We start from the raw sequence: 23,087 nt of genomic DNA, 5'->3' as shown, positions 1-23,087 counted from the left end.
TCTATGTCTAAAGAACAAGGCTACTTCCCTGATCAAATTCCAAATTTCTTAGGAAAACAGAAGCTGCAACTAAACCACACCAGTAACTTCCACTCACATGTCAGTTTAAAAACAAGTTGGGAAAGGTCAGCCTATTCAACTTCCTTCTATTGTTGAGTTCACCCAGTTCCTGATTATATTACAGTGTGGTGGTGATTTTTAGAGGCGATTCCTTTATCTGTTTCAGCTTTCTAAGCAACATAAATTAGCCAGGAGAGTTCTTTTCATCCTGAATCCTATATGTCTTGGGAAAAGATTGTCTGTGATAAAAGCCATGATCTCCAGTGGCCTTTGCAAGAAAGTCTGTGGCACTTAAGTGGAAACACGTTCAAGAATGGGGCCTAGGAAAGCTCAACAGTGACACAAAGAGGCCACTGGTGTGCAGTGACTTTCAATTCAAAGGGCAAAGACACTCCTGGGCAGTTTAAACACTAACAGTTAGACTTACTGAAAATAGGGTTTTAGCTTTCAAACTATGGCTCCCGTTTGTTTAGGCTTTTATCATTTTGAAGTCATTAGCTTCGCCCCAATTATCTGAAAATATACATTTGTCCCATGTAATGGTTGAATAAGAATGACGTATAGAAAATTGTTTCTGAGGAAGTTTTTTAGCCTATCGTATGAAAAATTCAGAATACTATATTTTGTTTATATTGTAATTTTATCGACTTTCTTTTTTACTTTTCGACTACCAATTCTAGTCTGTTTTCTATGCAATCTCTATATTTTAGTTCCCTTAAAAATTCTGCACGGACAATATCTCAGAGTTAAAGTGAAATTCAATGTATTCAACACGAAAAAGGAATATCAAAGGCACCATCTGCAAAACAGACAATCAAAAAAAAAAAAGAAAACAGGTGGAAGAAGTCTGGGAGGAGCCAGCGCCAGGCTAGGCACGCTTAGAGCATCATTTTTTTCACTGATGAGTGTGTACTGTTAGCAAGCTTGTAATAACACTATAATAAACCTGTAATAATATTGCTTACCAGAAGTGTTCCGAAGGCAATAAGTTACATGCATCGTCAGTGTTTAGAAATTTGGCTACCAAATAAGTAAGCTCAAAGCGGGGATGGGGAGTGGGGACTGGTGGTAAAGAGCAAGGTTCTGCTCTGCTGAATTCTAATGATGTGACCTTGGGTAACCTACTTAGCCTCTTCAGGTTTTTCACCTATAAAATAACAATAATGGAATTACCTCTTAGGGTTGTTGTGAGGATTAAATGAGGTAATAACATATGTAATAGAACAATATCACAAACAGTGCCTGGTACGGAGCAAGCACTGAGATATCATGGGGAATTCTCTACTCAGTTTTTAAGTTAGGTTTGGTTTCCAGGAGAGTCCTTAAAATGGTGAAAGTTTTTTTTTTTTTTTAAATATCCTTTTCTAGAGGTGAAAAAAATAAGACCAAAGAATCTTTAATGCTGTGAAAGGATACTGAAAGAGGAGAGTCATCATTAAGTATTTTGCTTATACCAGTAAGGAAACAGGTTTAATTTATAGCGGGAAACGCTAGGCTTCAAGTTTGTAGACTTCCTGCACATTGAACTGTAAGATCTTGCTGAATTGGAAATTACAAAGCAAAGCTACCTGATGTCATTTAACAAGGTATTAATAAACTTTGAAGCTTCTCTGTGTCCTTCTAATTGGATATGGAGTGTAGCGATTTGACATAAACATATTACTATCTATAGGAAAAGAACTGGATTCTGACACTATTAGGGCTGCTTAACAGGGAGAATCAGTTCATCAAGGGAGTTCTATCAGCAATTCAGCACCTAAGCTCCCTTGATTAGATTCCAAGACCAATGATAAAGATAGGTTTGCTTTAGAGCAAAGTGTCTATAGTGATGTTTAAGGCCCAACTGTATTCCATTCAAATTACAGTGGAAAGCAACAGTGTTAAACACCTAATAATCCATTTAATTTGTTAGCAATCTCAGTTTAAATCATTGTGTAGAAGACCTCCGTGGCAAGCTATTTTTATTATGTATTTTTGGGTTTTGTGAAATCTGTAAAGTTTTAAAACACTAAAATTTTTAATATTTACTATTTCATTCTTTTACAGAAAATAGTACAAAACTTAAAACTATTTTCTAAACCAAATTTAGTCCAGAACATATGTTTGAAAGCATTGGTTTAAAAAAAAATGATATTTTAAAAAGTAAATGTGAAGAAAATCTAGAGAAAAGTTGGAATACCACCTTGTCATAATGATTAAATTTTAGCTCAAAGGGATTGAAAGATGATTTAATTTGCTCACCTATCTTCCTGTTACAGACAGACCGCTTTGTTGTTCAGTTACGATGTGAACAGTCTCCTTGAAATTGTATGACACTTGTATACAGACTTGTATGGCCATAGTAGTGCCCTGGTGACAGATGAGAAAACAGAGGTGAAAGCACCTGCCCACAGTTCTGCAGAAGCTTGGTTTCTTACTGGCTTCTGGGACACTTTCCAAACTCTAGAGTGTTGAAACGAGATCTGCTGCTGCTGCTGCTGCTAAGTCACTTCAGTCGTGTCTGACTCTGTGCGACCCCATAGACGGCAGCCCACCAGGCTCCCCCATCCCTGGGATTCTCCAGGCAAGAACACTGGAGTGGGTTGCCATTTCCTTCTCCAGAAATGAGATCTACTAACTCTAAATTCATATCATATATCAGGATACACCACTTGGTTAAAATTAACAGAGACAACAAAACTGATATAAATCTTTACAAACTCATGCTTCACAAGGGACTGAACTTCTTGTAACAGTTGAAAAGTGCACCCACAGGAAGAAGATAGTACAGAGTACATTAGAGTGTACGACTGTATTAAACCTATTTTTAAAAATTAGCAGTCCCCTCTGGGTAGAAGGTGGGCAGGGAATCACATGGCAGAAGCCCAGGCCTGGGCCCCTTTGGCAACACAAAGTTCCGCTCAGCTGCCAGGTGTGTGGTGCTTTCTGTGGTTTTCCATCTCATCATTTTAATTTTATGGGATCATAGTTTAGGTGGCCTCACAGAAGCAGAGTCTCTGGAGATCCTGTAAAGTACAAATAAGAGAAGTCATTGAGGGAGAGTTGCAGGAGGCATTGGGGGAAATTGGATGACTATGTAACCCAAGCAAGAATAAGACAAAGACGTTCACTTCGGTACTGGGGGAATTGCATCTAACTGAGATGTTATGTCACTCACATCTTTTGGACGTCAAAAGAGATAGAATCACATGTAAATAGATACTTTCAGCTTAATATTTTTATATCCTGGTAAATGATTCAAACCACAGTCATTGTGATTCAACCTTCTTATATTTGCCCTTGAAGGACAGGAAGTATAACTCACTTCTTTGGTATTCCTCACAACATATAGCATATGAAGACAGAGGGGGAAAGAGAGTTTGATTACATTTGTCCTAGGTTATTAAGGGAAAGGAAGGGAGAAAAAGATCCCTAGTTTTCTAGGTTGTTGTTCATTCTTGCAAATAAACCATGTATGTCCCTTCTGATTCGTCAAAACTAGTTAATTGGGTGTGAGCCTATATTTTCATTTACGGTCCACAAACACTCATTCTAAATCACAACCTACTCCAATAGAAAAAAAAACAAACAAACAAACAAACAAAACAAAACAAGCCCCAAGGCTGGCTGGCATTGAAAGTGCTGGCAGACAGAAGTGGTAGTCTGTTGGTAATTTTATAAGGTTTCTGTGCTGATCACCATTTGGGCAGTGTCCGCAATCGCTGATGAGGCGTTCACACACTCACAGCTGCCCTGGGCGCAAGACAACATCTGCACAAAAACAGACAAGGATTCTTCTGACAATTAAAAGAGCTGGTTACTGCTAATGCTATTGTTGTGCTTTACTACAAGAATTTCAATTAAATGAAAATCAAATGTGGTTCTCAGAGGCCATATGGTGCAGTGAGGGAAGGGCCCCACTCCCGCAGTCAAGGAGCCCCCCGTTCCTGCCCTGGCATTGCCAACGCCTCACTGTGAAAGACAATGCTCGGCTGACACGTGCCCAGGCCTAAGCCCGGGTCTTTAGACTTGAAAAGAAAGGACCTGTGGTTCAGGAACATGCAAAGAAACTGAGAAAGATGAAGCCCATCTTAGAGAAGAACAGACATACCAGAAAGAACAGAAAGGAAGGATCAGGCTCAAAGAGAAAACTACTGAGGATGGTGCCAAGTAAGGTAATAATAACTCGTTATTTAGTGCCTAGACTATGCCAGGCCCTTAAAAATGTTCTTAATATACTTACTGGAATTGAAATGAGCAGACCACAATCCTTCAAAACTTCATTCATGTACGTCACTCAGCAGTTGCATTGCAATGCCAAGGGACCAAGTACTTTTCAAATATTATTTCTAACTTACAAAACAAGCTTTAACCAGAAAGTATAGTTGTGTTAGTTGAAGAAACTGAGACTTGCAGAGGTTGAGTTCCCTGGGACCACACAGCTGGTGCATGGCACCATTTCTCTTTCCCTGTTATGAGAGATTTGGGCAAAGCCTACAGATGACTCAAACTGCCCAGGGTAATGGAGGCCTGGGAACTGGGGGGATTCCTGTCCTGCATTAGAGCCTAAGATGTTCTCACTCCATGGCAAACTGCTCTCTAGACTTTAAATGGTTCACAGTGAGAAGAGGGCTAAAACAGGAAAGAAGAGAGGATGAAAAGCTGGACTCTGAGAGAAGAAAGGTAGTGAAGAAGGGAAAAGGTAGAAAGAAAAGTATAAGAAAGTGAGAAACGAAAGGGAAAAACTAAGTCATCATAATAAAAGGGATCTGGATAAGGATTCTGTTTTTTCCTGCAAATTAATAAAACACCTATTCCCTATGTTTTGACCCCAGATGCTGGGGCCTGTTTGCTCCAGATGCGACAACTGCTTCAAAGAGAGGCTTAGACTCAGAGCAAGTGACTTTGCCAAGTTGAGGAAAATCAAAATGGACAGGCCACATGGCAGAGAGCATTTTTTTTAAAAAAGAGACAGATATACTCTATACATTTATTTTGACAAGTTCATATCATATATCATATCAAGTTTATATCATAACATTATTATAACCTTGACACCAGATGTATTATAAAATTGCACATAAAACAGGTGTTTAATCACAGGGGGGCCAGAGAACAATTCTAGGATATTAAATTATTTGCAGAGAAGTGGGATGAGCGTGGTTGTGGTGACGGTGTGTGTCTGATAATCTTCTGTTTGCCACCAACCGTGTCAAATTCGTCCATCTACTCACAAAGACTTGCAAATGGGGTAAGTGAATGTAGAATAATAGATTATGATAATAATAACAACTGATATTTAGGAAAGCCATTCTTTCTTAGCATCGTCTTCCCTAGTCAATGTACTTAAAATTGTGCCCCAGACATTCTCCTCTCTCTCTCCATTGATTTTTTTCAGTAGCACTTACCTTATCTGTTATTTCCTGTCTCCCTTCAGAGAAGGTAAACTCCCTGGGGCTGGGGTTGCTGTTCTGTTCACTGCTGTCTCTCCGGGGCTGGGTTCGAGGCCTGCACATAACAGGTAAGTATTAGTTGAATGTATGCGTGAACAAATCAGTGCAGTGTTTCAAGAAGTATACTTTCGCTTTAAATTCATAATCTTACTTGATTGTCATATAATTCTAAGGTAGGAAGTGAGTCTTCAGAGAGTTTGAGTTAGTTGCCCAAAGTCTCCCAGGTAGGAAGGATGAGGACAGAGCTTGAGCAAGGCACCCTGATTCCAGAATCCTTAAACAACTACGCTAAGGAATGACAGCACATGTATGCGTGTGTTTAATCCCTGCAGTTAGATTGTTAAGATTTTCTCAATTAAAAACTCACTTGTATTCAACCAAAAGATGATGACAAGACAAAATGGAACACTTAAATGATATAAATAAATGTTTGGTTTTCTCCAGTTTCTGCTAAAATGGTAATTGCTTGTGGGAGTGAAAAAAAACCCATAAATTTCAACATCAGTGAAATTCTATTTTCTTCACATTTTTTCATAATATGTTACACATGTAAAAATCCAACTTACCATTTTGCCTTAAACTAAATACGTAGGCATCATATTTTTTCAGAGTGCTATATAGCATGTCTTGCATCTTACATTATTAATTCTTGTTCACAGTGCCCTTTAGAATAAGAGAATATTTGATTTTCATTTCCCATTCAGACCAACTATTTTCTGCTCTCTGCTCTTAACTCCTTTCAAAGTCAGGAGACACTATAAATATGTCCACTTTGGATTCTGAGATGGTGATGAGCATTCCTGGGCAGCACACTGGAGACCTAGGAGTAGAGAAACGGAAACAAGTTTTTCATTTTCCTTTCTAGTCTTCCAAGCCGAATTTAAATGTATGAATTTTACCCTGAAATTAGAGAAAACATTAAGGGCACCATTCAGAGCCAAGAGAACTGGATTCAAATCCTAGTTCTGCCACTGGCTTGCTCTGTGGCCTTGAACAAGTCAGAACTCATTTCCTCAGCTGCAAAGTAAAGAATTGTGCCAGGCTGCTTCTGTGAACATCGTAATTAGGCAGAGCATGTGAAGGACTCTGCAAACTTGAAAGCACTTTGCAAATGTTAACATTTCACTCAAGAAATTTTTATTACACACTGGATGGAATAAGAAAGGAAAGCTGAAGTGACATTTTAAAAAATCTATTGCCTTATACTATAATGCAGATACAGTATAATTCATATTTATGGCCATTTCAGTAAAAAGAAAAACTTATTTGTCAAAACTAATATACTTAAAACAAAATAGACCTATTATTTTCTCTATGGAAAAGTGAGATCTGAGTAGCAATAAGTAATTTTTTTCTAGATATATTTCTTATTTATTTTTGTATTATACTTTAATTGACTAGATAATGTATATGGCTCAAAAACTAGCAGTTCAAAAATATATGCAACAAAAGGTATCCTTCCCATCTTTTTCCCCAAATTGTCCAGTTTCTACACACATCCAATAGGTAATCTCTACTTAAGTGCCTCATATGTCCTTTTAGACTCTTTATGAATATGAAAGCTTTAGATTTTTTTTTTTTTGCAACAGCATGAGCTTCTTTTGGTTTAGGATGGGAAGAAAGATGATAGGAACTAACCCTTCTAGCAATGACGTAACATTCCCAGGGTGGCATGTGCCTTAGTGTATCAGACAGGAGAGGGCTGGAGTTAGAGATCACAGAAAAACAAAGTGAAAGAGGAAAATGAAAAGGATAACAGGAAGAAGGCAGGAATCTCTTTTGTTTCTATCCAGGGAAAGGGTCCCAGCCCAGGGGTGTCAGGAAGTGACTGATGGATGTGCTTACCTGCAGAGAGGCTCCCGCCTTAGCCCAAGCTGAGGCATTACATGTCTTAGGCACCCTAAACATGCGTCACGTGGCTCGCAATGAAGGCCCAAGGTCAGCAGGGTGGTGTGAGCCTACTGGACCATGTTCATTCACCTGAGGGCCAGGAGAGCAAGCGCTGCAGAAATTTTTCTTCTCGGTGGAACTCAGTAGACCATCTGTGGCCTGAGACTGGAGAAAGGTTTATAACAACCCCTAAATGAGAGGTTATATCCGCTACAGTTGCATTTTTGAGGAGCCTGCTGAGGGTGAACACCCGGAGGAGTGCAGAACTCGGGTGTTCAGGCGTCCATTTCCATCACTTTGCAATGTGCAGTTGGAAACACTTGGCCTAATGAGTATCCTCTGAGGTCAGCCTTCAGCTAATTAACTTGGTCTTTGACATTCTGAGTTGACATACTTTGTCAGAAAATTCTTGGAATTTAGGAAGATTTGTTTATAAATGGTTGGCCTGATTTTTTTTTTTTAACATTGTATTTTATACACCCACACCCACACCCACACCCACACACACACACAAACTATCTCTTACAAAACGGCAGTGAATTGGAAGGCAGATTTGTGTCTGAAGTGTGTGGTTCTTCGCATCAGTCCTCAGCTATTCCAAAATAATTCAAGAAATCTAGTTTGAATTTCAAAGATGTTTCTAAACCTATGTTTTTGCTTCATTTAGTTAACCTAAAAATTCTCTTAACTTTCCTTGATTTTTTCCTGTGTAATTGTTTTCATGTACTTCTATTTCTTAAATCTGCAAAGTAATACTCAGAAAGCTCTATGTAGTTGATCAGTCCCACAAGAGCCACTCAACAGTAAATGCATTAGAGTCATGGCTTTTTGTTTTCTCTTCTTTTCTTTCTTCATTAATTTTATGCTGAGCTTCACTGTGTGTCCTCACCAAAAAAACTGGATGAAGGGACAGATGCCACTGACGTTCAACTTGTTTGTATGTATCAAAGCTATTTTAGGATTTAAATAATTAGTTCTATGAGTCAGACATATGCAGAAGAAGAAAGAAAAATGCTAAAAGGTGTGCTACATAGTGAGAATTTAAAAGTTTATGATGTTTCAGCAAAACATAAAACTTGAACAGAATCTCAAATGTGATTCTTCCTTGTCTCTGAATTGTTGATCAAATACTCTATTCATGTGCAAAGTGATGTCAACATAACAAAAGTCATTGCAGCATGAATTTTCTAGCAAAATATCAGAAAAACTTAAACACCTCTAGGAGACTGTTTAACAAACTATGGTACATCAGTAAAACAAAATAGATTAGATGGTTGAAAAAAAACATAATCATGTCCAAAATACATTGTTGAGAGAAAATTCCAGGTATCTACTATGCTCCAGATATTCTGCAGGATCTTGAAGAAGTGGAAGAAAGGTTTTTGTGATCTAGAGGATGTCATGGTTTACTGGAGAGATGCAAAATCAGGGTGTGTGAGATATGAGGGTGATGCAATGGAATTAGTAACTTCTGGGAAAAGGGAAAAGGCTGGGTCACTGTCTTAGTCAGTTCAAGCTGCCATAACAAAAATACCATAGACTGTATGACTTAAACAAATTGATATTTTCTTGGTTCTGCAGGCTGAGAAGTCAAAGCACCAGTGGATTGGGTTCTGGTGAGAGCCTTCTTAATGGTTTCCTCACTTGGTGGAGGGGAAGAAGAAAGCTTGCTGGCGTCTCTTCTTATAGAAGTGCTAATCTCATTCGTGAGGGCTCTACTCTCATGACCTAATCACCTGTCAAAGATTCCACCTCCTCAGGAGTTAGGATTTCAACATAGGAATTTTGGAGGGACACAAACACTCTGTCCACAAGGTTTCATGAAGCAGAGGATCCTTGAGTTGGATCTGGAGGAGTGAGAGGCACACCAGGTTGGCAAGGTGAGGAAGGACTTGGTCACAGAGGTGCTGAATGGCAGGTCTGGTGGATCTGTGGGCTGCAGGCGCACACATGGTCCGAGAGCGTGCTGGTCAGTGGAGCTCTCTGTTGCCTCAGCGGTTCAAAGCTGCAGAGCAAAGCCGCAGGTGCCTATAACCCCTGTCCTAGACCAGCTGTGAAGGATGGGATAGCTCATTCATCAAGGTTTTTTGCATTAATTTCTGTTTTATAGAATTCCACTAAGATATTACTTTTATTCTGATTACTGCACTTTAGGGGTGCCTCATTAAATTTCGTGCAGAGGGGAGTGCCTCCTTCTCCTCACCCATCTAGCTCCAGGGTATGTTTTACCTTAAGCTCTATACTAATGATTATATAACAACAGGACCCGCTTCTCCTTAACAGGAAGGAACCTTCTGACCAATCTTGTTATCTTAAGACTCAAGCTGTGGGAGTGGGTCTGGTAAGACCTTTCTATTGTTAGTAACCAGTTGAAAAAGTATATAAAGCCCCACCCAAACTAGTGAGTGGGGCACTCTCTGCCCCCTTCTGGTGTCTATGTCAGAGGCTTTCTCTATTCCTTTTTTCACTGGAGAAGGCAATGGCACCCCACTCCAATACTCTTGCCTGGCAAATCCCATGGACGTAGGAGCCTGGTAGGCTGCAATCCATGGGGTCACTAAGAGTCAGACACAACTGAGCGACTTCACTTTCACTTTTCACTTTCATGCATTGGAGAAGGAAATGGCAGCCCACTCCAGTGTTCTTGCCTGGAGAATCCCAGGGACGGGGGATCCTGGTGGGCTGCTGTCTATGGGGTCCTACAGAGTCGCCAACGACTGAAGCGACTTAGCAGCAGCAGCAGCAAGACTCTGCTACACAAAAGCTCTGAGCGATCAAGCCTTGTCTCTGGCCCTGGATTGAAATTCTCTCCTCGGAGGCCATGAATACATCCTTGACTGTAAATTATCAGCCCCGCCTCTGAGACAATAACCGGGAGGGGAGGCCCCTACTCCTCACTGGATGGGAACTTCCTCCTTCTAATCCCTTCTCCCTTCAGGCTACACTCAGTAACTGACGGAGGGGGTGCTAAGGAGAGAAAAGCCAGCTAGGCTTGCCCACCTCATTCCCTGGAGGCTTCTAAGTTTACAGCAGGACTTAGCCAAAGGAGGGGTAAAACCCTAAGTGTGAACTGTCATTGTTGTTCAGTCACTAAGCCGTGTCTCACTCTTTGTGATCCCAGGGACTATACCATGCCAGGCTTTCCTGTCCTTCACTATCTCCTGGAGTTTGCTCAAACTCATGTCCGTTGAATCAGTGATGCCATCCAACCATCTCATCTTCTGTCGTCCCCTTCCCCTCCTACCTACAGTCTTTCCCAGCGTCAGAGTCTTTTCCAATGAGTTGACTCTTTGCATCCGGTGGCCAAAGTATTGGAGCTTCAGCTTCAGCATCAGTCCTTCCAATGAATAAATAAAAAGAAAAAGCCAGGATTTTTTTTTTTTTTTCTTTTCCTCTTTCTTTCTCTTCCCATGTCCATGAGAAACCTGGATATTTTACTTATTGAAAGGAGGCTCTGCTTGTGTCTCTATGTGAGCTTCCAGAAAGACCTCAAGCTCAGCTGTGGGGAGTAGGCTGCCTGGACAGCCTCTCACTGCTGAGCTGACAGGCTCCATCTCAGCCTTCTAGACTCTTCTCAGTGGTCCCATCAGGGACTAAGGCGGTGGCCAGGGACTTGATCATTTTCCACTCACCCCGACCACTTTAACAAGCAGTCTTTGCTGCTGCCGAGCTCCCAGTGGGGGTGGAAAGACCTTTCAGACCTCTTTCCTGGTCTGACCACTTTGCTTCCATCTCTTTCCCCTGCTCTCTCTGCTCCTGACCCATGGCCCCCTTGGTGTCCTCTAGCACCTCAGGGATGCTGTTATCTCAGTGCCTGGGACTCACTGTTCTCTGCGTGGCATTCTGTCCCCGAATGTCTGCGTGTTGACAGAATCATAAGTGTCCTTAGCCAGGCCCCTTTTCCAAGCTCTCTTTATAAAATGACAACTGTTCCTCCATCTACCCGCCCACTCCTGTACTTCCTGCTCAGCCCTGTTTACTTTGTTCCTCAACACATACATCTCTATTATGTTGATCATTTTTTCCATTAGAATATAAGCTTCATGAAGGCAAGAACTTGCTCATTTTGCTTCTGGGTTTTCCGGTTCCCGGAGTGGGGCCTGGGGCAGTATAAGTATCCAGTAAACACTAGAAGTACTGCAAAGTACCCAAAGTTCAGATGTTCAGGAACACTAAAATTGATTATTATAAGTTAAACTTTCCATCAGGTATTTGTTATTATGTAAACACTCTCATAAGCCCCAGTTCTTCATAAACTCTGTGTTTATGGAATCACTCAACATAAATACTTGTATTAAACACATGGCTTGTGTGCACACCAGGCGAGCCCACTTACAGCACCCGCCACGTGACTGCTCAGCCGTGGTTCTCCAGTCGGTAAGTAGTATTGTTTGCCTTGTATCTACAATCTCAGTTCAGAGTGTTTTCATTTCTCCATGGACACCAAATGTTCAAGTTGGCTCTAAAAACACTTTTGTTTATTTTCCTTCCAAATTAGTTAAACAACTGAGATGTTACAAGTTTTTCTTTCCTTCTCTTAGTTATCTAATTTTTTTCAAGAACATGACCCTCAAGGATAGTACACATAAAATATTGTTATAAAGACCATTGAATTGACTCATTAAATCACATTGGCATTTCATTCAGAGGGTTGAAAACACTGTTGAAGGACTGTTGTGGCAGAATTCTTATTCTGTGGGTTGAATTCATCTGTCATTCACATTCTGATTCTAAGCACACCAGAAAGTCATATAATAGTTTATATATTTTATATTAAATATATTATATATTACATGCCGTATATACATATATATTTAGATATATTATTCTATATATCATATGATAGTTTAAAAAGTGTTTTATTATGGAAAGTGTCAAATATATATAAAGTGGACAAAATTGTATAAGGAATGCCACAGAGGATGATGATGGTTGGATGGCATCATTGACTCAATGGGCATGAGTTTGAGCAAACTCGGAAGATAGTGAAGGACAGGGAAGCCTGGCATGCTGCAGTCCATGGGGTCTCAAAGATTCGGACACAACTGAGCAACTGAACAGCAACAACAATGTACTTGTCACCTAGCTTTCATAATTATCAACTCCAATTCCTATTTCAACATAATTGTCAACTCCATAATCCTATTTCATCCATACATTCATGTACTTTCTCTTCTCCAGATTATTTTGAAGAAAATTCTAAGCGTCACATTATTTGATATGTAAATACTTTAAAAGACAAGGCCTCTTATAAGATAATTTAAAACCTTTAAACAAATTTAATTCCTGAAGACCAAAGGGAAATTATTGATGATCAAATTTTAACATTGGGGAAATCACAGTTTTTCTGGATTTTTTTTTTGTTCATTATCTATATTAAGTTTCAAAAAAATTGGACAAGCATCATTTTGGACAAACCATGTAATGTCTGACTGGAAGTGTCTAAACAGGGGTAATAATCATGACTTCCTTCTATGAAAATAAAAACATAGAAGCATCAGAGAAATATTTAAGCATCAGATTAGAATTTCTTTAATCTTCTGATTTTATCTTAGGATGAAAATATATCTTACATTTCCTATATGTATTCCTACTTCATTATGCACAGGCTTGAGAAAAGATTCGGTAAACAAAACAGCCACAACAAGCCTTCCTTGGCTTACTGCTGTTTACCTAGCTCTGACATATGCCATACATCTGGCATGTAGTAGAGGCTCAGTAGATACCTATTGAAAGAATAAATTACTTTAGCAATGTAAGTTAAGGATTGCACAGCATAGTTGAAACTCTTTAATAAAAAGTCCAAACCACTGGAGGGTGGCAGTATTGCTAGGTCTAAGTGGGTGTCTACTCCAGCAAATGCCAGCCTAGACGCCTTCCTCTCTTTTTTCCTCCTTTCTCTTTATTCTCTCCTCTTTTTTCTTCCAGCAATTTCATATGATCTAGCTCCTCATTTACATTGTCTTACTCTTTGAAATCTTTAATGTATTGCCTGACTTGGTATTTCACATTCATTTTCTTTTTTAAAAAAATTTTATTTCTTTATTTTTGGCTGTGCCAGGTTTTTGTTGCTGATGAGAACTTTCCCTGGTTGTGGAGAGTGGGGGCTACCCTCTAGTTGCAGTGTGCAGGCTTCTCGTTGCAGTGGCTTCTCTTGTTGCAGAGCACAGGCTCAACAGTTGTAGTGCATGGGCTTATTAGCTGCTCTGTGGCACATGGGATCCTTCTGGACCAGGGATAGAACCCATGCCTCCTGCATTGGCAGGCAGACTTCTCACCACTGAGCCACCAGAGAAGACCTTACATTCATTTTCTTATTTAAAAACAGTTGACAATAAAAAAGTTGAAAATAGAAATTGTCACCAGTTTCTTCCTATCAAAAGTGGAGGCAACAGTTTGGTATAATTTTCTCTCAGAATAATGAATTGGAAATCCATGAACTTGAGCTGGCTAGTTACTTTCCCTTCCTAACTGCTTATCCTGTGGACCTGGGCTTGTTTAGTTAGCCCCCACAGCTGAGTAAACCAATTCTCTTTCTGTATACACACATATCCTAAGAATATTCTATATACCTTCTCCTTTTTTCTTTTTTAATTTTTATTTCTTTGGCCGCCTCAGGTCTTAGTTACTGCACTTGGGATATTTGCTGTGTCATGTGATTCCTTTCTTTGTGTCGCACAGACTCTCTAGTTGTGGCTCACTCGGCTTCAGTAGCTGCTCCGTGGCATGTGGCAGTTTAGTTTCCAACCAGGGATCAAACCCACATCCCCTGCATTGCAAGGCAGATTCTTAACCACTGAACCACCATGCAAGTCTCCTCTTCTCCTTTTCAACCTCTAACTATCCAATGACCTTCTGTAGTATAGCTCTAATATACCCTGTTCATACTGTTAAGTCTAAAAATAATGGAAATTTAGCCCAAGTGATTTAGTTGTCCCAATATCAGCATCTTCATAACTAATATTTTCTAGCAAATGGGATTTCTATTCGTTCTTTAAATAATTCCCTTGCAGGCAGCAGTCTCACTTGTAAGATCCCCTCTTCTTTAATCTCCAGTCCTAACTGCTGCCAGTTGGGTTTTTCTAACATGCACTTGACCATGTCACCCTCTGGCTTAAAAAACCATCAGTGATTTTCCAGAACCCATTAAGCACAAGCAAGACCTCCTGACATGGTACATACATTCACTCTGTTTTTGTTTTAATCTCCCCATGTCACTGTTCATCTACTTTGCTTCTTGTGCCCTCATATCCCAGCTCTTGCACTTCTTAAAGTGTGCCTTCCCAGAGCCAAGGAAGTGATTCCTTGGAAGAAATTACCAGCTGCTAAAAGACACATTTGTGAGCCAAACTGCTGTCACTAAGGTAAAGATCAAAATAAACATCTTTCTGAGAAGTCTTTTACATTATCTACGTAATCTTAATGAATCAAATAACTACGATGGTGTGCTCAGTCACCCAGAGCTAGATATTCTGGAGTGTGAAGTCAAGTGGGCCTTAAGAAGCACTGCTGTTAATAAAACTAGTGGATGTGATGGAATTCCAGTAGAACTATTCAAAACCCTAAAGGATGATGCCCACCAAGCTCCCCCATCCCTGGGATTCTCCAGGCAAGAACACTGGAGTGGGTTGCCATTTCCTTCTCCAATGCATGAAAGTGAAAAGTGAAAGTGAATTTGCTCAGTCATGTCCGACCCTCAGGGACCCCATGGACTGCAGCCTTCCCGGCTCCTCCATCCATGGGATTTTCCAGGCAAGAGTACTGGAGTGGGGTGCCATTGCCTTCTCCAAAAGGATGATGATATCAAAGTGTTGCACTCAATATGTCCACAAATCTGTAAGACCCAGCAGTGGCCACAGGACTAGTAAAGGTCAATCCTCATCCCAATCCCCAAGAAAGGTAGTACCAAAGAATGTGCTAATCATCAGAAAATTGCACTCATCTCCCATGCTAGTAAGGTCACACTTATAATCTTGAATGCTAGGCTTCAGCATTATGTGAAGCAAGAACTTGTAGACATCAACTGGTTTTAGAAAAGGCAAAGGAACCATAGATCAAATTGCCAGCATTTGCTGGATCATAAAGAAAGCAAGGGAATTCCAAAAAAACACCTACCTCTGTTTCATTGACTAAGCTAAGGCCTTTGACTGTGTGGATCATGACAAACTTTGGAAAGCTCTTAAGGAGATGGGAATACCAGACCATCTTACCTGTCTCCTGAGAAACCTATATGTGGGTTAAGAAGCAACAGTTAAAACCCTGCATGGAACAATGATTGGTTCAGGACTGAGAAAGGAGTACAACAGGGCTGTCTGCTGTCACCCTGTTTGTTTAACCTAGACGCTGAGCACATTATGAGAAATGCCCAGCTGGACAAGTTACAAGCTGGAATCAAGACAGGATGGAGAAACACCAATGATCTCACATATGCAGATGATACCACGCTAATGGCAGAAAGTGAAGAGGAACTAAAGAGCCTCTTGATGAGGGTGAAGGAGGAGAGTGAAAGAGCCAGCTTAAAACTAAATATTAAAAAAAACTAAGATCATGACATCTGGCCCCATTACTGCATGGCAAATGGGCAAAGGAGGAAGGAGAAAAGGTAGAAGCAGTGACAGATTTCCTCTTCTTGGGCTCCAAAATCACTGTGGATGGTGACTGCAGCCACAAAATCAGAAGATGATTGCTTCTTGGCAGGAAAGTGATGACAAACCTAGACAGTGTGTTGAAAAGCAGAGACATTACTCTGCTGACAAAGGTGTGTATAGTCAAGGCTATGGTGTTCCCCATGGTCACATACAGTTGTGAGAGCTGGACCATAAAGAAGGCAGAACACCAAAGAATTGATGCCTTCAAGCTGTGGTGCTGGAGAAGACTCCTGAAAGTCCCTTGAATAGCAAGGAAGTCAAACCAGTCAATCTTAAGAACTGATGCTGAAACTGAAACTCCAGTATTTTGGTCACCTGATACGAACAGCTGACTCATTGGAAAAATCCCTGATGCTGGGAAAGACTGAGAGCAGAAGGAGAAGAAGGCTGAGAAAGAGATGGCTGGATGGCATCACCAATGCAATGAACATGAACTTGGGCAAAGTTAGGGAGATGGGTAGGGTTAGGGAGGCCTGGCGTGCTGCAGTCAATGGGGTCTCAAAGATTCAGACATGACTGGGTAACTGAACAGCAATAATAACAACATAAAATTTAAACATGGCCATTTAGACATCAACAAAATGTTTTATGTACCACAACTTTCTGCTAACTTTACCTCTCAAGAAGTTGTTACGTGCCATACTCTACACCTACTGATCATTCTTTTTACTGCAGCAGTTCCTCTTTCTTTCCACTTCCTCCATTGTCATTGGTGGCATTACTTTACCTTGGGTTTCCCTTCAACCACAGTGTTTCTTAGCCTCTTCTCTAATCCTGGAGTCACTCTCTCACAGTAATTCTTTCCTTCACGTACAATACTTTGATCTGTTCTCTTGCTACACACCTGACTCAAGTCATGGCTCTTTAGGCCCCACTGTAGATTATTCAACCTTTTCTACAGTTCATTCCTCTAGATTCTCCCATAGGGATTAAGAATAATCTTTCTCATGCCTCTTTTTCATGACATTATCCCTCACTCAGAATTTTTTAATTTTTTATTTTGTATTGGGGTATAGCCAATTAACAAAAAATGTTGTGATAGTTTTAGATGGACAGTGAAGGGACTAAAACATACATATACATGTACCTATTCTCCTCCAAACTCCCCTCCCATCCAGGCTGCCACATAACATCGAGCTGAGTTCCATGTGCTACACAGTAGGTCCTCGGTTATCCGTTTTAACTATAGCACCTCACTGAGAAATTTACCAACAGCTAACATTCAATCATTTCATGAATCTAAGTTGCTAACCTACTTCTTTAAATTAGAGATCATAACCATTAGTTTAAGGTTCATGCCAAACACCACTTCATTGCAACCCTTTGCTTAACTCGACAGAGGTCTCAGTTCTAGCCAATCGGTTCCACTCATCCCACCCCATCACATGACGCCCACTCCTGCAATACCAAGCTCTTTGCCCCCTTCCAAACTCCCCCTGGCTTCTCTTCTCCACCTGTCTGTCCTTTTCCTTCATCAAACATTTCTCATACACCATCTTTCTTATAAAGTTTTCCCAAGATACAGCCATTTCAGCAATCTCCTCACCACCTTGTGTCAATATGAACCATTTGTAGACATGAGAAATTGGCTCTGCTCAGTTTCGGAAAATCATGTATAATCACTGTGAGTTTAGTGGGGAAATAAGACAGAATTTCAATTCCCAAACACCTTTGACAGAATCAAACATGCAGACCAGAATGGCATTCCAGAAGCCTGTTCTTGAGACTCAGGTTCCAGTATAATAATAATGCACAGCACTAAACATAGGTCAAATTGTGTATATTAGATAATAAAAATGTTTATTTTTCTGTACTTTCTCTCTCCCTGTAGAGGATAAGGAATCTATACACTTTCCTTAAGTCTGTGTTCAGCTCCCTTCTGCTTTTGTCTAGGATGAGGTCTGCTGTTGAAGAGTTTATTTTCATTAGGGAGTTGAGTAGGTATATATACCTGGAGAGAGGAAAAGAGGGATTGATGGTGGGGTTCAGATTTACCAATAAATGAGACCAGGTAGCAAAAAGGAAATTCTACCATAATGCTTCCCCCAGCTCCCAAATCTCCAGGATTAAAACCCCGTGATTCACTGCTTTCTCCCAAGCATGCAACATCAAGAATACCACAAGGGTTAGGATGAAGCTGACCAGAATGCTGGCTCCCAAAAAGATTTTCACTTTTTGCATTTCAGGCCTTTGTTGTTAACTAAAGTTGGCAAGAAGTTTTGGAGTCATGGTTACCCCTCTGCACAGCTGTTCCTTATTTTTTTTATTACCAGCATAGATTCAATCACAAGAGAAAAAGGAAGTTTATTATTTCAAATAGTTTCTTTAAATCTGAAAAACCAGGAAATAAGCCTGCAGTCATAAAAACATATAAATTCAATCATAGCACCTCAGTCAGGAAAAACATCAGGCCTCATGAGCCAAGCAACCTTAGGCCCAGTCCCTGCTCAAACACCCCTACCAAACACTCCATCCTAACTACGATTTAAAACCAAACCAAGCTCAGTCACTTATTTGTCTCTGAGCACAAGAGTGGCATTGGGATGTAGAGGGTTTCAACTGAGAGCAAAAATCCCTTCTCACATCTGAACCCCAGCAAGATGGCTGCAGAAAATCTCAGTTTTCAGACAAATATTCTACTTGAAATAAAAAAGCAGGAAAATATTTTTGTTTCTAATAAAATTGCTTGATTTTAATAATAAAGCTCTATACTTAGATTTTTCTCCAATAATATGAGAATGTCAGGGTAACTGACTTCCATTTCCCTGATATTAATGTTCCTAATTCTAATTTCCAGGTCAAAGCATCAAGAGTGAGAGCACATGGAGAGGAATGTCTCATGGTTGCCTGTTCTCCATTAGTCCTCACTGGAACACCATCATGTATCCAGGTGGAAACACATCATCCATATGTATGATAGAAACAGTGAAGAGTCAAAACAGATCTCAAAATCTTCCACCGTACAAGCTCTAAGTATGTCACATGAAGTGACCTTTTCGTACGACATTAGAACACAACACTGTTGGCTGAGCCCAGGTGAAGAGTCAGTCTCCTGTTGGAAGCTCAGTCCAAATAATCTGCTACTGAGACAACCAGAAGGCAGTTATCAGCCCTTATTACTAATGGTGGTTGAATTTGGGTAACTTAAACGGACATTTTATGAGATTCCAATGCAGTCAAATATAGGCATTTTTATTGTTGCAGCTGTTATACTTAAATAATCACAACAGTGAACTCTTCATTTCTCAGCTTCTTGTAAGCCAATCACAGGGCAATAGTTACAACTTCTTTAGACTATCTGCTTTAAGCACACAATCAAACATAGCAAAGTTGCAGGAGAGAAAGAGGAAAGTTTTATTATTATGTTGGGGAGGGAAAAGCAGTCCCATTTGATACATTAAAACTGCATCTTTCTTATGCAGCTGTCTTAGATATGAATATATATGCAGATATATTTAACTGTATTAAATTTCAGTTGTAACTTCTACCATTTTGAAAAAGCACTGCCTGGACCAACATCTATGCAACAGAGGCCTGGACCACAAACAGTTCACTGGATTCCCCATGAATCATTCCAGGGCATTCCATTTGAGACACATTCCTGGGACTTCCCTGGTGGTTCAGGCGTTAGGGCTCCACACTTGCACTGCAGAGACGGCAGGTTTGATCCCTGGTCGGGGAATGAAGATCCCTCGAGCTGCATGCTGCTGTAGAATAAAATAATATACACATTTCTACCGGTGTGAGAACCCAGCTGTGTCTAGTGACGCCTCACTGACATCTAGGGTGAATCTTCACCAGGTGATTGTTTCCAGAGAAAAAGTTTAAGTGGAAAAAAAAAAAAATGTAAAGGAAAACGTTAAGACCAGCAGGCCCAGGTCAGGGCCCTCTCTGTGGCATGTGCGAGGAGCCTGCAAAGAAATGTCTTGTTGCATCTTAGTCCCAGAAGCAGCCTGTACATTTCCCTGGGATACAAAATCATCTGATTAATGTGGCCAGCTGCCCATTCCCTTTGCTTTCCCATTCTGGGTCCATTGTTGCACCAAGGTGTCCCCACCTTTCCCTCTATGTGACTTGTGAGCTCACAAGGCTGGTGTGACTTGTCATAACCCAGAGTAGAAAGTGTCAGAAAAGATAGCAGTTATCAGGTGAAAGCAGCCGGATCCACTTAAAAGTCCTTAGGAGAGATTTTTTTTTTATCTGAGCATTTGCTCTCCCCACCCCCACTTTTAAGTTAATCAATTCTGCCTATTTGGAGTTCTGGAAAATATGAACAGAATGAGTTAAGTCAAAAGAAAGGTACCACCTTTTGTAAAAGAGTGGGAAGTACCACCCAAGAGTGAAGGAATCTCTATTTGTTGAAAGACGGTGAGCTACTGACCTTTCTGGATTCTTGACCTATGCCTTCTTTTCTTTGTAATACCTAAACTCATTCATTTTTTGGTACAGAATACTGTGTGATAGGCCATGCTGATACTCTTTCACACCCCAAAGCTCCTCAAGCTGTCTCTAGAAACACATGCTGAGCAGAACAGTCCATGAGAAAGTTATTATATATTGTTCACCCCAAAGTAACATCACGCAGGGAGTTGACGATCAAAGGCCATAAAGGAAAAGCGCATCACTGAAGAAGTCACTGAAGAAGTGACTCCAAAACGTCAGTACGATCTATTGAGGGAAAGGCATTTTCATGAAAAGGTAACTCGTTGAATGCATCTAGGAATTTGCAAACATACTCGGAGTGGATCACAAAAGTTCTCCTAGGAACTCTCATTACCTTCCAGTGCCCCCACCCCTCCTCCCTGGGGCAACTTCCCAGGAAAGCAACTCTTGGTGTTGAACTTCGGTTAGTTTCTTAATGACCCTAAGGGACTTGGCAACTGCTCTGCAAGCAGGCTGGTTGCTCTACAATGCGTGCGGGCAGGCTGCTCCTCCCTGCGCCCCAAATCTGGAGCTCTGACTTAATTGCGCAGGTATGCACTATTGCCCCTCCCCCCCCACCCCAAAATAAATGACCTCACTCGGATCTTCTTATTTCCTGCACTGAAGCGGGTTGCCCATGAGCTTAGCCACTGATTCCTTTGGAGTTGCCTAGCTGGCTTTTCGTCCTTTTCTCTTGTGCGTTTGTTTTCTCAGAGTGAACACTTGTGGGGGCCCCGACTCCACTGATTGAATGACAGGAAACTGGCCATGGCATTCTCTCTTCTGTTCCTAGAGAGTTAGGAAGTCTGGGAATGGGTTTGGCAAGAAGGTCCCTCATACCCTCAACCCTATTGCTTCTAGTGCTGCCCACTTCTTTCCAGTTACAAGCGCAAAACCCTGTATTTATTGCTCTCTGGGCAGCTTCAGAGTCTCCCACGTCCCTCAGGCCAGAGGGTGTCCCCAGGAGCCTTCTTTCTGAAAGAGGGACCCAAAAGTTGTTGAAGAAGAGACCCAGGGATTGCCAGCCTAGGCTTCTCTTCCAATTGTCCCTGCTAGTTTCGTAGGCCTGCCAGCCCCCTCCTCTGAGCTTCAGCTTCCTTCCTGCCAATGCCTTTGTTTATCTGAAGCACCAAGTTTCCACTGGGAAGCCTGAAAGAGTGACCAGTGGTTCGAGACTTTTTTCCCCCCTAACTATCTCATCTTCTTGACCAGAAGTCTTCCCGTTTTCTTTTCTCTAACGATGTCATCCTCTTTCCTTAACTGGATGCTTGTTTGTTACTACTTTTCTGGGAATGTTCGACTGTGCTGCAGAGACACAAGCAGCAGAGCAGCAGGACTAAAGGAGTCGGTGTGGGACCCCGGCGCCAGTGCCCCTCCAATCATAACTTCCCCAAACATGCCCAAACGGTTTCCTTCCAGGCTTTTCACACCTACAGCGGCCATGGCAAGTCTTTAACTTTTAAGTGAAATGATCTTTAAAGAAATAAAGAGTTTCACAAAATGGATTAAAGACCTAAATGTGAGACTGGACACTATAAATCTCCTAGAGGAAATCATAGGCAGAACACTCTGTCAGAAATCACGGCAACATCTTTTTTGATCCATCTCCCAGGAAATTGGAAATAAAATCAAAAATAAACAAATAGGACCTACTCAAACTCAGAAGTTTTTGCTCAGCAACGGAAACAATAAATAGAATGAAAGCACAACCCACAGATTGGGAGGAAATATTTGCAAATGATGTGACCGATAAGGGATTAACTTCTAAAATATACAAACAGCTCATGATGCTTAACAGCATCAAAACAAATAACCCACTCAAAAAATGGGCAGCGGACCTAAATAGACATTTCTCCAAAGAAGACACACAGATGGCCAATGGGCACATAAAAAGATCTTCAGCTTCACTAATTAATCAAGAAATGCAAATAAAAACTACAAAGAGATATCACTTCACACCAGCCAGAATAGCTATCATCAAAAAAATCCACAAACAAATTCTGGAGAGGGTGTAGAGAGAAGGGAACCTTCCTATACTATTGGTGGGAATGTAAATTCCTACAGCCATCATGGAGAACAGTATTGAGATTCCTTAAAAAGCTAAAAGTAGAGCTACCATATGACCCTGCAATCCCACTCCTGGATATATATCCAGAGAATATCTGAAAGGATAGATGCACCCCAATGTTCGGGCAGCACTGTTTACAATAGCCAAGACATGGAAGCAACTTAATGTCCATCGACAGAGGAATGGATAAAAAAGATGTGGTTCACATATACAAAAGAATATTACTCAGCCATTAAAAAGAATGAAATAATGCCATTAGAAGTAACACAGACGGACCTAGAGAATGTCATACTGATAGAAGTAAGTCAGACAGAGAAGAAGAAATAATCCATGACATCACTTATGTGTAGAATATAAAAAGAAATGATACAAATAAACTTACAAAATGGAAAGAGACTCACAGACTTAGAATATGAACTTATGGTTGCCAGAGGGAAGGGATAATGAGGGCATTTGGGATGATCATGTACACACTGCTATATTTAAAATGGATAATCAACAAGGACATTTTGTATAGCACATGGAACTGTGCTTAATGTTATGTAGCAGCCTGGATGGGAATGGGGT

The 23,087-nt window shown here is 40.7% G+C and overlaps 1 long non-coding RNA gene across 3 annotated transcripts in view; it reads right to left on the bottom strand.

Annotated features, from left to right (window-relative positions):
- Positions 1-2,590: 2,590 nt before the first annotated feature.
- Positions 2,591-23,087, bottom strand: part of LOC113898226 — a 32,921-nt gene continuing 12,424 nt past the window's right edge. The window contains exons 4-7 of one of the 3 annotated variants that reach the window (XR_003512579.1): positions 6,059-6,312; positions 5,448-5,547; positions 3,739-3,810; positions 2,591-3,065 (exon numbers count right to left, since the gene is read on the bottom strand). This is a non-coding gene — a long non-coding RNA (uncharacterized LOC113898226). Of the gene's footprint in view, positions 3,066-3,738; positions 3,811-5,447; positions 5,548-6,058; positions 6,313-7,337; positions 7,781-23,087 lie in introns of those variants that run through there. The other 2 variants (XR_003512578.1, XR_003512577.1) reach the window with 2 other exon arrangements.

This window comes from Bos indicus x Bos taurus, chromosome 9, assembly GCF_003369695.1.
Source record: "Bos indicus x Bos taurus breed Angus x Brahman F1 hybrid chromosome 9, Bos_hybrid_MaternalHap_v2.0, whole genome shotgun sequence".
In the NCBI taxonomy this organism is placed as follows: domain Eukaryota; kingdom Metazoa; phylum Chordata; class Mammalia; order Artiodactyla; family Bovidae; genus Bos; species Bos indicus x Bos taurus.
This window is presented reverse-complemented; position numbering and strand designations above follow the sequence as displayed.